The following is a 17417-nucleotide window of genomic DNA, read 5'->3' as shown; positions in this document are numbered from 1 at the left end:
GAATTGTCTTACCGAGCCCGGATCACATCTGGCATAAATCTTAGAGTAGAGCTTTTCAACTTCACTTTGAGTTGTTAGCAAGCGCTGGAGGTGAATTTACGATCTTGAAACACATAAAAGGAGAATACAACTTCATATTTAAACGCATTTCAATTTTAGATCATTGTCTTGCTGTAGAATATTTTGAAATGTGCGGTATCCACCTAACATGTAATTTAACCTACAATTAACTTTAAATGTCGCAGTAAATCCAGAAATATTGAAGTTAAATTTTTATTAAGATAAAGTAATCAAAAATCCATAACTTTCCAAAAAACTATCATTAATCTTGGCTGTAATTTCAAACTTGTAGGTACTAAAATTTGTTTACTATTAAAATCTGCTGGCATATTCAAAATTACGTGTTTAACATATGATTTATGGTAATTATTGCTCTGAGCCCATTCTAAGGTCGTTTAGGGCATCATAAACGAGTTTTCTACCTTTTTCTCCATTTTTGATCGAAATTCTAATCGAGTTTCGAGTTAATAATTTACCTACTCCAGTTTAGTTTGATAAATATATAATGTGTCTTCGTCTCTGCAGTGTTCTAAAACTTAAAACTTCGCAAAGGAAGGAGTAGTAAACACGTGAAATTTTCATCATAGAAGAGAAGTCCAAAAAAATCTTTCTTTGATTCCTGTAAAATCACGTATATTCCTCTTTCCTTAAGCACACGTGCTTTAGTAAAATGCTCTTTATTTTCTAAGCGAATTTTCAGTTGGGCTTTTCCGAAACTACGTGTAGCAGATTGAAAGTTCTATAAAAATGTAAGATAATAAATTTAATATGCGCTTAAATTATGCAAGCTCCTTAGAAACGTCTGAAAAGATAAAGCTAAAATTTTCTTTTTGTTCAGAAGTACTGAATACTTGTATGGCTTTATCCTTTACGTTCCGCTTTTGTGGTTAAAAATTCTATAATCGTAATTTTTAGTACTGACAGACTTAATGCCTGCAATTCTTCGAACTTCTGATAATGTAGCAAACAGAGATTTGCAGCGTTCCTGCAGTTTTATTGCATGTGCCGTTTGAGGGTTTACTACATAAAGCCAGATCAGATAAACTACATCAGGGTCAAATGTATACCAGGATAAGGCGAAATCAGATAATCAAATAATCCAGAAGCCGACTTCTGACTTCTGCTTTATTTGATTTTTGTCCGGCTGTTGTCTTAAGCAGTGTATGGCCTGAATGAGTTGATTTTAATGATGTGGTACACATAGATGATGATCAGTGTGTACCACATCATCAAACTCAGTACACACATTGTCAGTGTATTGATGAATCAGTACACACATTCAGTACGATGTGTGTACTGATTTTTCTCACTAGAACAGCAGTGTTAAGAAAACCCTTCTTTGGAAGACAATATAATTGATTTTGTTAAGCTGCTTTATGTATACTGAGAGTTCGTATCTAGATTGTAGCCCTTTTTCAGCTTTTTAAAATAGAATTTTTCGTAACTTATTTTTTATGACATATCAACGATTGCGCTTACGATAAGTCTGTGCTTAATATTCGAGATTTTCTGTAAATGTTGCTGGTCCTTCTGCAGACCATAATGTCTGAGCTCTGTGTCTATCGATGGTGATAGTTGGGATGTCATGTTCTGTAAGTTATCAAGTTAGCCAAGTCTGGAGACCTGGCTGGTCAATCCAGCTGGCGAATATCCTCACTCTCGAGAAAATCATCGACCAGAAGGCTCGTGTGGCCTCGTCCTGCAAGATTAACTCGGGGCCCATTGCACCCCGGAAAAGGCGAACATAGGGCTCCTAGACCTCATCCCTATACCTCACACCAGTCACTGAGACTCTGTCAAAGACATGGAGAGATGTGCGGCCATCCAACATGATGCCTGCCCAGACCATGACACCGCCACCGCCATAATTGTTGATTTCGCGGACATTGAAGGGTAGGTAGCGGGTCTCTGGCTCTCTCTATATGAAAGTACGGCGAGAATCGGTGTTTAGACTAAAACGAGACTCGTCGATGAACAGAACGGTCGCCCATTGCTCCGTACTCACAGGAGAGTCTGATTAGCTGCCTGCACCATGCTAATCGGACTCTCCTGTTCATAGACGTGAACAGGACGCAAACAGCCGGTCTTCTAGCAAACAACCCTCTCTCATTCAGTCTTTCGGAAACAGTCACCCTTGTTACACGGGTTCTGTGGCTGCATACGGGTCCCGAGAGAGCTGAGAAGCTGTAGCCCCTCTGTTATGCCCTGCTAAAATGGACAAATAGCGATCCTCTCTGGCCGTCGTGGCTCTTGGACGACCTTGCCCAGGCTTTCTGTTGATGAATCCAGTATCATGGAAGTGTTTCCCTGGGTTACACACAACGCTGGGCGTTAAATTAAACTCTCTGCATATCTGGACTTGCGATTGGCCTGCCTCCCCACAATTCGCCACCTCATTCCGTCATCTAAACGTTGGTGGTTACTCATTTTTACTCCTCCTATGTGAATTTAACCGATTTCTGCAAGATAACACTAAGAAATTCGCCGAGATGTGCTAGTGAACGCAGTTCGTCTTACCCTCCACGCGCTTATAAAGCCTGTTTTTCTGGTGGCTCCGCCTACACACACGTGTACGCTTACGTATTTGCCATACAAGATTTGCATTTTTATCTAGAAGCAGTGGTTTTTCCTTCAGTTCAGTTCTTTTCATGCAATTCGATAAAATATGCAAATTCTCTTAATTTATTTCACCCAGTGTAAAAACTGTGAACTCCGGCTTCTGCTGCCAGCCGAAAATAACGTATACGCTCTCTGCGGTCTTATATAAGTTTCAGTCTGACCGCCAGGAGTTTCCAGTATCTTCCATTTGTCGAAGTTACTGAAAGGCATGTATGGTTAATTATATATAAATTGTTTAATAATTACATATAAATTGTTAATTATGTTTATATTTACATATAAATTGTATTTCACCGTTGTTCGACTGCTCTACAGAAGCCAAGTCTGTAAGTTATCGCCAAATGTGTAGGTGTGCGTATGGATAACTTGGAGTAGAGGAAACTGTTTTTAGTCAAGCCACAGTTGATAGGGGTCGAGTTACTTGCAGTGTTCCTTGAGTGGGGTACGGAATTTTCAGCTAAGAATCCACTATTTTCCTTTTCGGCTCTCAATCCTCGGCTAAAAGTGAACATCACCAAGCCGACCATATGACTAAAAGGAGGACCGGGCAATCCAATCAAAAAGAGGGAGCCACCCCCCCCAAAAAAAAAAGAATAAAATTAAACTAGCCCCAGAGAAACCAGGTCAGGGCCTCGAGTAATAGGGGGGAGGGAATAAGTTACACACTCACGGGGGCGAAGCCAACTCAAAAATTACTGTTAGTAAAAGGTTGCAGAGCCAATCATGAAATCAACACTCACGCAAAACGAGCCTAAAATTATTAAAATATAATAGAGTTGAATAAAACTCGTCACAGACAGTTATTCTGTTACAATACCAATTATAGTTACACAGGAACCGGATCCAAATGTGGTCAAAATTTGGTAACGTCTGGCGATTTTTCGCCAAATTTGGCGGCGAAAATTAGTTGCCAATTCAGCGAGATAGCCATTTGTCTCAAGTTAAATAGACTTGTGTCTGCAATCTTAATTTTCCGGCAAAGCTTCTTCTTCCTTTACCGTCCCCCTTCAAACTTTTTATGCTACATTTTACAAAAGATACTACAATTTCATATATAATTTCATTAAAATTATTTACTTCTACACAAAATTCGTAACATTAACATCAGCTGTACATACATCCGGTGTTTATATTTCATCCACGCGTGTAACAGGATCGACAGCATTTTCGTAGCGTACATTAAGCTTCACCTAAGAAACCGCGAAAAATCAAGTGGTTTACTGCCTTAGAAAGATAGTTGCCACGAGATATTTCAGTATAATTGATTTTTGTACAATAAATAAAATATAATTATCTTCTAGCTCCCCTTAGAATTTCTTGTGAGAAATCTGAGCCAGGATAGAAACCGTCGCAGCGTATGCGAGTGTAATCCGAAATTCAAGGGTACACTACATTAGGAAATTTTATCTTCTGAAGTCTCATTAACGAGACGTCTAAATATTAAGAAAAATTAATTACATAAATTTATCATTTTGACAGACATTATCGTAAAAATTGCTTCAACTGAATATTAGAAAATTCATATCTAAGTTTAATGTCGAGCATTCGTTTTCAGCCATTATGAAGAATATTGCAGGCTTAGCCATCATATCGTCTGCTGCAAAATGTCGTCGGTTTCTTTTCTCTTTCTCCCTAAGCATCTAAAAAATGTTCTTTTTGTCCAATATGAAATGAAAATAAAAATGTCTTCCTATCAATTTCTCGCCGTTTGATGCTACGGGTTGGGTGCGGTGGGAAGACCGTTTATCTTCTGAACCAGCTCACTATATTATTTACGATTTTGAGGCTTAGAGTGAAGTTTTAGTTCCACTTGGCTGTAAGCCAAGTTAATCTTTTTCGTTCATATTTTCTACGTAGGGCTAGATCGTGTTCTGTGTTTAAAATGCTTTGATGTACTAAGCAGTGGAGTTTGCTGGTCGATCTGTGATCTAAAGTCTTTTTTTTTTTTTTTTTTTTGTTATTGCAGTAGTATGTAAGTACTTTTTCCATTGCTTGTTTTTGAATTTTTATTTTTTATAGTATTATTTTCTGTTTCTCAACAATTATAGTAAAATAATAATAGTTCTCTTTTCGAGTGAGTGCTTGTTGCTTTGCTTTAAAGCGCTGCGTTTTGATCTAAATAATTTATGGAACTGAAATATATGACATTTAAAATTTCATCCACAGTCGAGCTTTTGGAGTTAAAATTAAGTAAACGGCAATTGCCTTTAAATGCATTTTATACTCGGTAAGGATCAAATTTGGCATTTAAAGTTCACGTTTCGGATGCATCCTAGCGTAAATGCATATCATTCCTTGATGTTAACGTCTTCACCAGTGGCCGAACGGTAAAGACCGCTAAATACTGGGAGTTCGACCCGAGTTAAATCCAAAGTGAACAGGGCTGGCTGCATGGTTGGTTTTCGTGGTTTTTGTCCCTATGTAATGTGAATATGAGCTGTCCTATGTGATGTGAATGCCCTTAGACAATCCTCCATGAAGGCATCATTCCCGTTAGGCAGATAACCCTCTTGAGCTTTATTATATTCAGGTAACCTAAAAGACTTAAATCGTGAACTTGTATTAAGCAGAAGCTTGATTAAATTAAATTATAATACGCAGTGGAATTTCAGTAATTCCAATTCCGGTAACTCAAAATTTTTTATGACTGGAAAACTCTCTATATCGAGAAAAACTGATGTTTCTTTTTTGACGAGTTAAAAATTTTTAACACTAGAATTAGATTTCTTGAACTGGAAAAATTCAAAAATTCGACTTCCAGTTTTTTTTTTGGGGGGGGATAAGTTGAATATTTTCTTCGTAAACATTTTTTGCAATCCATAAATTTGAAGTAATTTTAGCTCCTATGATTTTGCGGGTGATTTAATTTTTCTCTACTTATTTACCACAATCTTTCTTTGTCTACTGTCAACTTCACTCAACAGTACAAATGTACATACAATTTTTTGAATCGTACGGATAGCAGCGTGTTATTCTTGACTTGAATGGTCTGCTGTTACCTTTCTTGTACGACGTCATTAACCGTAACATTTGATTCCGAAATGCTTCTGAATTATTCGCAGATTGAATAACATCACTAAACTGGCAAAAGTTAAACATCGGGACACACACACACACGTTTCGATAGCATTTGGGCTAATGACCCTTTGGGCCAAAAGTATTTAAAAGCAGCCTATCTTTAGAATTTCCTAGAGACACTCTAGCGCTGAAGATGTCCCCCCCGTACCGTGTTGCCATTGCTCGCTTTGAAATCGTCGAGTTTGTTAATCAAAAATTCGTTTAAGTATTAAAAAATATGAAATACACAAAACAAATTCCGAATTTGGGCTTCCAGGTACCGAGGAGGGCTACGTTATTCAAAACTTGATGAGGTACCTTTGTTTTTCCACAATGCTAGAAACATAACTACATTCACGCAGATTCCTTAGTAATTTCTTTAATTATAATTTTGGTGGCGACAATTTGAAAAGTGAAACAGACATTATAGTGAACAGACGCAAAAAAAGCCGATCCGAGACTTAATAGTGCTTTTTTTTTGGGGGGGGACCTCATTTTATTGACAGAGTTAAAGCAGTGGAAGTAAAATATGGGGGGGGGGAACTGCAAGCTTTCAGATTTTACATTACGCCCAAGGGACTTTTTTTAACCTTTTGTGTTTTTGTTTTTAGCCCAGAAGGGGATGTTAATTTCATTTTGACATTTTTTGTTAAAAACTTTAAATGTCCGTTTCACTTTTCAAATTGTTGCCACCAAATATTATCGCCCTGTATTGTATTTAAAGAAATTAAATAATGAAGAATCTGCGAAATGTATGTATGTTTCTCGCATTGTGATAAAATGACGGTACCTAGAGCCATCAAATTTTGAATGACGTTATCTTCCATCCCAACACGGGCACCTGGATACCCGAAGTTTGAGTTTCGAATTTATTTTATTATCTATTTCATATTTTTAAAACTTTAACGAATTTTTGATTATCAAACTCACAATTTCAAAGCGAGCAGTGGCAACACTGTGCAGGGGAAAAAAAAAGGAAAAGTGAGTGTTTTCTCTAAAATTTAGTGTAAAAATTGTGTTGTTTTGACGAGGATAAATAAGAATGAGCTCGGAAGCGTCAACCATCTTTGAGATTATCAGAACGTCTGGTATTGCAGGAAAGCCATCAAATGTTTTTCTACTTGCCAGCGATAATTGCTGAATGAGTAGTTTCATAATTTCATTAGATTAACTACAGAAGTAAAAATGTAGGTTTAACGAAATTAGAGATTAGGCATTCGAATATCACGAATCTTGAAAATGATGCAAAGTCTTGAATCGAGCTTTTTTTTCAGCATTTAAATATTCGAAACTTAATCTAAAGGACCTTTAAACATCCTCTCTGAACTTTGGAAATATTAATTTCATCAGTAATTAATCCGATTGAAATCCGAGTAATCCGATTGAAGTATTCATTAGAAAACAATGCAATAATTGCAAAATGAGTGGACTTGAGCCAGCTGCATCACCTTGCGATAATCATGAGTACCCCACTGTTTATTTTCTGGAGAGAGAAAGATTCTCTTCCCAACCTAAGCTACGTTTTTAAAATTCAGTCAGCGGTTTTATGATTATTAGCTACTTATAACATTTTCCTTCCTCCCTATTTCACTCCTGTAATTATTGAATCAAAAAGATGCAAGAGAAATATTTAATACCTTTTTAAGGAATTTTAGATCCTAAACTTTTGACTGGCTACTTAATTTGATAGTGATTCTTCACGTGCTGTTAAAACAGCTGCAAACAACGAAGTACGGGGCTTAAAAAGCCCGCATAACCTGGCATAAACATCACAGTTGTCATAGTAACATACTTGAATATAGCAGCGTTCACAGCTGCTAAGGTTTTAGGCGATTAAGATCTAAACCGTTGGCAATTACGGAAGAGTAACTTCGAGCATTAATTGATTCCGTCCAAATTTTCGCAAAATTCTGAAGTTCCGACCCCCTGCGTACTTCATGGACAAATTTTGAATCTCCAATTCTTTCTCCTCCGGGAAGAGATGTTTGATAAAAGTAAAACATAAAAATTCTAGAAGTTCTGGAGCTTCGTGTGTCAAACACGGCTTTTCCTGGGCCTAACTTGGATAGCTTTCAAGTAATACCGTTTTAGGGGAGTCATAAATGACATCATATTTCCCTATGATTGGTCAGTATTCCTCTGGTATTCCTACTTTTTATACTTTGCTTAGCATAAAGTTTGAACATTTCAACTTTAAAACCAAACGCATTATACCGCAATTACTGATGTAAGAGAAAGATTAAATAAAAATGAATTTTCTTTGTGTAATTTGCAATTAATAAATAATAATGAACATCATTTGACACGTAGTAAGGATCAACAATGTTCCTAAAGGTGTCGTATGCAAATGTAAAAAGATTAATCTTGTAAGTTTTTGAGAATAAAATCTCGGTGCTTTTATTAATCTCGGTGCTGTTAATTAAGTTGTCGGTCAGTGAAATGGGAAGCAACGACCAGACATGGAGTAATTCATGTTCAAGCACATCTAACGGCCTTAAAGGAGGACTTAAAACAGCAACCTGCTCTCAAGGTAGCCCCAAAGATACTGTATTGGATGAGGTCTGGGGATTGAGCTGACCATTCCATTTACTCCATACTGTAAACCTCATGATATTCTTCAGCAACCCAAGCTGTGTGCAGTCGTTCATTGTCGTCCATCAGAATCATATGCTGCTTTTGGTCCTGGATCAGAATCATATGCTGCTTTTGGTCCTGGATTATACCAGGACCAAAAGCAGCATATGGGTGGACATATTGATCAAGGATCGGGTTTCGATATCTCATACTGGTCAGAGTTCTTCCGTGGAACAAATACAGGTCAATATGACCAGAGAGAGATCCTAGCCCAAACCATTATTTCACCATTGCTATAACTGTGTTTTTCCACAATGTGGTATTGGTTGTATCTGGTGGGTTGTTCCTTTCAGATCGACTGACGACTGAATCACTCTCCAGTGTGACCTGGATATCTCTCTCGACTGCAATAATATGCAAAAGCATTCTCCAACCTAGACTCATCTGCGAAGAAAACAGACGTCCATTGTTGACTGGTCTCGCATATGGTTGTTATATCTCGCATACATACGTACATATACGTATTCTGTTGCCCAACATAAACGGGCACCTCTGTGTCCTCGGATGAAGGGGACACAAAGATCTGGTCGTCTTGCATACAGACCTTTCTTGTGCAGGCACCTGCGCACTTGGAGTAGCTGAGATTCTTTTTCCTGTTGCCACTAAATGATCTGTCATGAGCTGAAGCAAAGTAATGTTGCTCTTCCTTCAGGCCGAAAGAGCTAAATAATTATCTCCCTCAAGTGTTGTAACTCTTGGTCTGCCTGGAATATGTCCTTTGGACAGAATCCTCAGATTCAGACTGATTCCATAGTTGGTGGACCCCACTACGAGAGACATACAGACGTCTAGCAACATCCGTTTGTGACATCCCCATTTCCAGGCATCCGATCTCCCGCTACCTCAACGAAACGGGCAGACGATTTCACCTGGACAATTGGTAGACTGTCCTGGATGTCAACGAAACTGCTAATAACAATTGAAGATCCACACTTGTGAACAAAGCTTACAATTTTTACATTTTTTTTCTCCAACTCCTCTGTAAGTATTCATTTTTATAAAATAAAAATCGTAGCTATTGTTTTTTGCATATTTTTTTAAAACTTTTTTACTGTCATGCATATAAACTGTGAATTTAAATGTTACCAACATTTTTGTAATTCTGAGCTTTGAAAAACATGCTGTTCCGTAACTTTTGGAGGCATTGTATTAGAAAGTTGCTGTCAACATGGAGAGATTTGTGTAGTTCTTAAAAGGGAAACAGTTTTTTGGTTTCCTGTATATGCACGCAAGCTAACAGCAAAATACTGGAAAGTGGTATTTTTAATTCTTTGTACGAAGTAAAAGAAGTATTGTAATCTCAGAAAATTTCGGGTATCGTATTTCAACGGAAATATCCATTTTGACCTCTCTGGTATCTCCCTCGGTTTCTCTCTCTCTCTCTCTCTTTTTTTTTTCCTGTTTTGTTGCGTGACGTCTGTACGTATGGACAGAATAAAGGACTTTTTTCCAAAACGGGATTGTAAAATGGATTCACTAAGGACTTTTTCTATACGTACGTATATCTCGCATAAGTAATATCTATACGTATGTATATCTCGCATAACTCATATCTATAAGTACGTATATCTCGCATACATACGTACATATACGTATAACATCTATACGTACGTATATCTCGCATAACTGAAAAATGATTAACCGTAGAATGTTGAAATTTTTTATATGAGACTGCTATCACATGTATTTGTGCACCTCCCTTTTTTGTTGCAATCGGCCTCACCAAACGCGTGTGTGTTTGTGTCTATACATAGAGTGAGAGACAGAAAAAGTAAGAAATTGTGAACTAAAATCACAAAGACATAAAAGAAAAGAAATGAAATTTAAAACCAGTAAAATCCCGAAATCTTCCTATAAAAAAGTGTAACATTCTCACTCTTTTAAACTTAATGAGTTCTGTGTTTTTATTGCTCTATGTTGATATAAATTGTGCATTTTTTGCTTTAAAAGTGGATTGAGTTGTGCTGTTCTTCTGAACCGTTTAAGGTTGTTGTGCTTTTAACTAATCTGCATTTGTTAACTGTTTTTATTCAATATGTTTTGAGTTTTTATGTGTTAGTGCCTTGCCGCGAAGTGGGAACTGAATTGATTGAATGAGAACTATATCTGTAATGAAATTCGAGGAAGTAAGTCTAAATGAAGTGCAGCAAAAATGTGTATAATTTAATAGGCCGTACAAGGAAGTCATGTGGTGTCTGCATCACATATTTTGTTTCTGGACTACCATTACATGTTTTCCCTATCATTATGCGTCAATGTACATACAATATGCATGTCCTGTTTTGGTTTATGTATATAAAATTAACAATGCCGATACTGCACGTTTGATAATTCTACGTCGTACAAGTTTCACAGATACTTAATGATCTCTTAGAGTCTTGCCAACTGAATATCTTACATAAATTTAAAATATTTCCAACTTGATGAGTTTTTTTTTGTATGATTAGGTTCTGAAGTAATCAAACAGCGGGAGAATATCAATAATATATTTCTAGCGTTTGAAAACATAATTTTTGTGGGAAAATTCATTCGCATAAGGATTGTTACAAAATAATAAATTAAAAGACGTGTTACACGCTAATAAATCACAATTTAAACCATTAAATGTAATTTAAGGGTGGGAGGATTCAAGATAGGATTATTCTAATTCATGTATTAATAGAATTCTTGTTTCAAGGGAAAATGACGTCAAAAATCGCAGATTTTGAATTTAAATATCTCGTTCAATATTTGTAGTCCGCGAGTCAAACTTTTCTTCTAATGTGTATAGTTAATGTAAAATCTGCTTGAGTAGTGTATCGGGCGACCACATAAAAATATTATGTTTCGTAATCTATCCAAAATCAGTTTTTTCTTCTGAAATGTCCCAAACATGAATATTTGCGTTATATAAAACACGTTTTATAATTAAAAGTATGTGTACGACCAGCGCCTGCGAAAGTAACGGCTGCTTATCGAGGAAGTATGGACTTCAGTGGTCATGGTGTATAGTCTTGTTACAATTTTAATGCTTCTATAATTGTAATAGTTTTAGTATAACCTGCAGGCTTATAGTTTAATGCAAGTGTAAAAGAACAGAACATGTTTGGCCTTCTTTAAATAGAAAACTGAAGGCTACAGATTTGTGGCGCAAATTCTTATATGCTGGCTATAAGCCTAACTTCAATTCTGGCAAATAGAACAGCTCGTGTTCTGTGTAAATTAAATATGTTAATGATTCTAAGTAAAACATGCCTTTATCTTGTTGTCCCTTGTGAGAACTAATTGCCTTGATCCGGTTACCTATGCCAGTGCTTGGAGCTAGTTCTGTTTGAACGAATGCTAAAGTATGACGACATTTTCTTAACTATTTTTTATCATTATTTAACTATTTATTATTTTTTTTCCTTTTCTTGGATTATGAAAATCCTACGCATGTAAAACTACAATAGGTACATTTTTTTCTTTAATTGAAAATTTTTATGATAGTTGTAAGGAAGTTATAGTTGCGAACGTTGTAATGAGGAAAATTTGTAAGGAATCGAAAAGAATATAAATTATTAATTTATTCATTCAGAAATTGTTTGTATTAAAAAACTTAAAATACCAGAAAAGCAAATATTCGAAATGTTTTTTGTATGTAGAGGTAAAATTAGTAAGTAATTTGTTGCAAATTGGTGTTTCGTGTATTAATTAAAGTATTTTTCTAGATGATTCATCTGATGTTTACAGTAATTTGCTTGTTTTTCTAAATTTGTACTCACGAAAGCAAGCATCATCTTTACTGAAATTTTGGATGAAGGCATGCATTTCATATTTAAATACCGCCTCAATACTTAATCACTAAATAAAACTTGAATGTAATGTAACGTAACATTCGTTTATTTCTGTAGTTAAGTGTAGACAGGAAGAATTGACCGAGTATTTATTTCCTCCGTCGTTCCGTGGAGGCGTTTCAAAGGTTGCTGAATTTGAGTAGCTTAGATCAGTTGTTTGGAAGCATTTTTCTTCACCTACTGGTTCTTAAAAAAATTGTGGTTTGCAGCACGTGCGAATATGCGGTAAACAGAAATCGTCATTCACTGTGGTTTCTCTGACAAGCAACAACTGTTAGGACAGCCTCATTGAAGGAAGTCATTGTCGAAGCGTAATTGAGTCACAGATTTCGCGTTTCCTGCTTTTGCGTGCACTTTGATAATGCAGTTGTAGCAAGGGAAGAGATGGATTGTAGCGAGCTGCGTGTTACTCGAATAGTTTTTCGGTCCTGGGCTGAAATGTTAAATTGCACCCTTGATGTGAAGCATTGAATCTTGTCATGAATTTTGTCAGGGTTATGTGTTTGCGAACGCCATTCACTATAAGCACTTCCGAATGTCGTTAAGGCGCAACCATTGCATTTGGTGAAGGAGATATTCTTTTTACCGCATAGGGTTAATGGTTCTTTAATGTTCCAATTTAATCATTCTGGAAAAGATTAGCATACCGATTGCAGAATCGAAAAACTGTGGTTTCATAAAATGTTAAACATGTCCGTTTTATACTGAAGTATCACACTAATTTAAGTTGGGGCATATTTTGAATCGAGTAACTGACAAAATTTGGTTAATTGGGACGTACTGATAGTAAAATTAACTTCATTTAATGTTGACTGAAAGTAGTAATTTCAACATTACCAAAATTGTTATTTTAAATAATACATTGAAAATATGTGCGTCAGTAATATTTTCGTTGAATGTAAGTGTAATGTAGTCAAATCATAATAGTTAAGTTACTGTTGGAATTTATTAAAAGTTTCTTATTGAGGTGACTTTAAAAGGGGGGTTGCAGAAATTTTAAGCTGAAATGTAATATTTCGCCGTTATTTAACACATCATTTTTACTTTGTTTTTAAAAAGAGTTGCGAATTTGTCTTTGTTTTTAAAAGAGTTGTTAATTTGACTTCGTGCGTATCTAGAATTAATGACTGAAATTTTTTTTTCAAGTAATCCTTAGTTGTTGTTTCATTCATAAATGAGGTGTTTATTATTATTATTATTATTATTATTGATTTTGATGGTGCATTTTTTTCACTGCCATATCTGATTCAGAAATAAAAGAGTTTGCTTCTGAAATATTAGGTAGATAGCATTTTGATTATTATATTTTCTACAGAAATATCTAATTCTTACATTTATATAATTTTTATCGTATTCTCTTCTCCTTCACTTTTCAAATTATCCAAACTTCAACAGACATGCCGTCATCCTGAAATTGTTCATTCATTTTATAACGCTTCTCTTATAAATTCTGCCTGTTTGAGTTATTTTTCTGCAGTTCCATTTTTAATCTCTTATATTTACAGATAAAGCAGCATCAAGGATAGAAAAAAATTTCCGATCTTCATCGACTGCTTTTAAATAGTTTCTTAATTGTAGAATTTTGTCAGAGCGCTTGGTGCTTTCATTAAGTGTTGTGACTCTAGATGAGAAACTTATAGTTGATATAAACATCTGATTTCGTCACGAATACCAAGTGTTTCGGAAACTAAATAGTTGCAGAAAATTTATGCGGGTACAACTTTTAAACTTGAGCAAACTGACATCCGCTCAAGCGACGCCTTTAAGGGGCTTAATTTTGCTTGTGTATAGAATAAGTTGTGCCAACGTGTAATTTAATATTTAGGTTAAAAAATGTGGTCTTCTTTTGTAGAAACATTTTTAAATATAAAAATGTTCTTTGAAAATGTCGTCCATTTAAATTTGTTGAGTTGAATGTCTTGAAGTAAACTTATCAAATACTTTTAATCATATATTTAATTGTAAATCATAGTACATTTAAATTGAAATTTTCCAAAATTCATTGCATTTGGTATTCTGATATCCCAAGAGGAATATATATATTATGCTTATGTACAATAATTTTGCGAAAGTTGTGCTAAATAAGTATAAATTGTAAGTAATTTTACTCAGCTTTAGCTTGGTCTCTCTGTTTGCTTGTTTTGAATCAAGTGCTGAAATTAATATTTGACCTTCTTGATCCGAACCGATTTTCTTGAAATTTTGCCCATGTACGTGCTTGCGATAACAGTACAGTGTTTCACAGAGACTTTCTTCCAATGTTCGATGGATTTCTTTTAAACAATTTTAATTCATGTTGAATTATTTTTTTCTGATAGCTTTCCTTTCTTCCTCAAACTATCATCGCAAATTTCGATTTTCGCTTCCTTGGAGAAATTATCTTCGAAATAAAATTTTTATCGGAATCTCTCGAAACTAGAGAACTGTTATATCAAAATATTATATTCGTCGTTGTCAACAACCGTACTGTTTGTAGTGATAATGAAATTTTTATTACATAAATTATATATGAATTTGAGTAATAAAAAAACTGTGATCTTGCACCATTGAAAAGTTCGAACAATTTTGAAAGAAAGCCGGTATCGCTGTGCTGATTAGTAGATGTCAGATACAGCGATTTCGTTCTTTATTATTTTCTACTTGTTTCATCAAAAAATGTAATTTATAAAATAGGTTCTGAAATTTTATTTGTTTAGTAAAATGCGGGAAGATATTTTTTTTTTTTTAAATATCACTGTAATCTTAATCATATGTGATCAAAAATAAAGTCGTAGGACCTGCAAACAAGAAGTGCATTTAGCCGTTAACGGCATTTTAAGTTTGATTCAGTGATAATATACAGGATCCGGCTGGAATTTTTTTTTTTTTTTTTTTCCCTTTAAAGTAGTGCAGCTGTTTGAAATGAACAAACAATATTTTGAACATTTTCCTCGAAATTTCACTTATAAACATATACATGCTTATGATTTTATGTAAGACATCCACAGTTCTGACCCTGTTATAAACGATTTGGTATAGATAACCAATCATGGAGAAAACTGTAATTTGTGTCAAACTTAGTATTTGAAATGCTTCGGAACCAGCGTGCTGGTTAAAAGATTATAAAAGTTGTGTAATAATGTAGCCTGTTCTCTCTTATCTTTATACGTTATGTGTTACTGTAAGTTACTCTCTAAATTTGGAGGTACATAGCACCGATCATCAAAATCAATTCTAATTTCTTTTCTTTCATTCTTTTTCTGTTATCTCAAGTAGAGGGATAATTCCCTCTTTATTTTCCTTGCTTTAAGCGATTTCCTTTTATACTAGTTCTGGGCTTTTTTTTAGAAAGCGAGAAAATAATGAACGTGCTTCCCTTTCGAAAGGTCCCAGAGGATTTAGAGGAGCAAGTTAATTACCTTTCACTGCATTAACAACGTTTTTATTTTTCAGCAGATTAACAGTATCTTTTCTTTCTTTACTGTTAGAAATGTTCATATGGGTAAATTAATGTAGCTGTTAATGGATAGTAGGTGTAGTTTTGATGTAAGAGCTGAAAGATGCTTTGAAGTGAGAAATCGTGGGCTGATGTACTCAGAACTATTTTATAGTTCTTTTTATATCGGCGTTCGTAAAGGGAAGCAGGTATTATATTTGTTTCGTATATGTTAAGCTTTAAATTTCTTAACCCGTTATATATACTGAAAATAATTATTCTACAGGATTGTGAATGTTGCGTGCGTAAAATTCCGTAATAGATTAAATACACACAGAACCGATGATAGCTTAATAAAATTTATTTTACCAAAATAGTCACTTCACAGTTGTGGAACTTTCCAAAAAATAGTCTTGCAACTCTTCGCGGTATCAGCAAGTGCAATCAGTAATTACACTTTAAACTACTAAAAGCGTTAAACACAACGCAATGCAAAGCGTATGTAAAAGGCGAAATACTCACGGATAAAACCTTCCCCAGCTTGTAGATATCTCGCTAATATAGCGAGGTAGCCATTCACTCAATATTAAATAGACTTGCCCTTGTATTCTTACTTTTCCGTCGAAGCATCGCCTCATTAGATTTTCATGTTACATTATACAAAAAAATACTGCAGTTTTATAGATAATTTCACTAAAATTATTTACGTATGTACAAAATTCGTAACAATATGCTGACAATTATTTGCTTTACAGGATTGTGCAGGAATCATTTTATGATGTTTAAGAAATCATCTTAAGTTTATTGAGCTCAAACTGTCATCTTAAAAATTTTCTATACGGTGAAAAAATTTTAAAGGCTGCGGCAGAGATTGGGAAGACTTGGATCCGTTTTTATTCTGCTAAGTTATGCAATTCATAAATATTTCAAACTTTCCTTGCATTTTTATTTGAAATCTATGAAATATGGAAAACAAAATTTGTTCAGCTCTCATCTACACCATAACTAACAAACAAATGAATGAATAAAAAGTTGGAAGACTTTTAAATGCTTTACAGTGTTTTCTAAGATGTGTTTTTAACTCTTTTTTTTTTTTTCCTTCCCCTGAAGTGGCATTGATAATCAAATTGGAGCTCTTGCAAAGTCCCTGATTAATTATGCATTTTTTGTTTATTGATATAAATTTTTTAGATAGATTTTACTATTTGCGTTAATAGCTTTAAGTCTCTTTTCTGCGGACTGTCAAAGGGGCATATTTATATTCTGTTATTGCTTATAATTAAAGTGCCCGCGCTATAAGAATAATAATCTGATAATCTAATATAATTATCTGGGAATCTCCAGAATCTGATAATAATCTGGGGTTTCAGACGATTTCGATTATCGCCGCCTTAACAAAGCTTGGCTTTCGATCATTTTGAGTCTTATGTGTGTTCTCAGAAATGCTAACTTGTCTCCTTAACGATATGGTCGTCATTTAAGGTTCCGTTGTAATAATCATTACCTTTGTTTGGGAGAGGGGATAGCAGAGCCCCAGAGTTTTAATTTTTCCATGAAGAATAATTTTGAAATTTTATATTTTCATTACAGAGGGTAGTTACCTAGTATATTTGTTTTCTGTAACGCAAATGTATCAACTTCGAAATTCATGAACTTGTTCATTCCTGTATTTTCTATTAATCCATGGTTGTGATCATCCAGGGTACGTAAGTAGGTTCTACGGACCTTGGTGATCATCCTTCATTAAAGCAATACTGTATTAGTAGTACAACGTAAAATGTATAAAGCAGCCTTTAACTCTGATCTTTCAGTTATGA

General features: G+C 34.9%; 1 protein-coding gene across 4 annotated transcripts in view; it reads left to right on the top strand.

Moving 5' to 3' along the window:
* Positions 1–17417, top strand: part of LOC118184138 (uncharacterized) — a 265451-nt gene that overhangs the window by 187870 nt on the left and 60164 nt on the right. Inside the window, exon 1 of one of the 4 annotated variants that reach the window (XM_085815946.1) lies at positions 4633–4651. The exons of the other annotated variants lie outside the window; for them this stretch is intronic. The gene's annotated coding sequence lies outside the window, so the exon portion shown is untranslated. Of the gene's footprint in view, positions 1–4632; positions 4652–17417 lie in introns of those variants that run through there. 4 annotated transcript variants of the gene reach the window in all.

The sequence above is a fragment of the Stegodyphus dumicola genome, chromosome 4 (genome assembly GCF_044657685.1).
Source record: "Stegodyphus dumicola isolate Sdum_Otavi_A_Nest chromosome 4, ASM4465768v1".
NCBI classification, from domain to species: domain Eukaryota; kingdom Metazoa; phylum Arthropoda; class Arachnida; order Araneae; family Eresidae; genus Stegodyphus; species Stegodyphus dumicola.
Note: the sequence above shows the minus strand (reverse complement) of the source record. Positions and strands in the feature narration are given on the sequence as shown.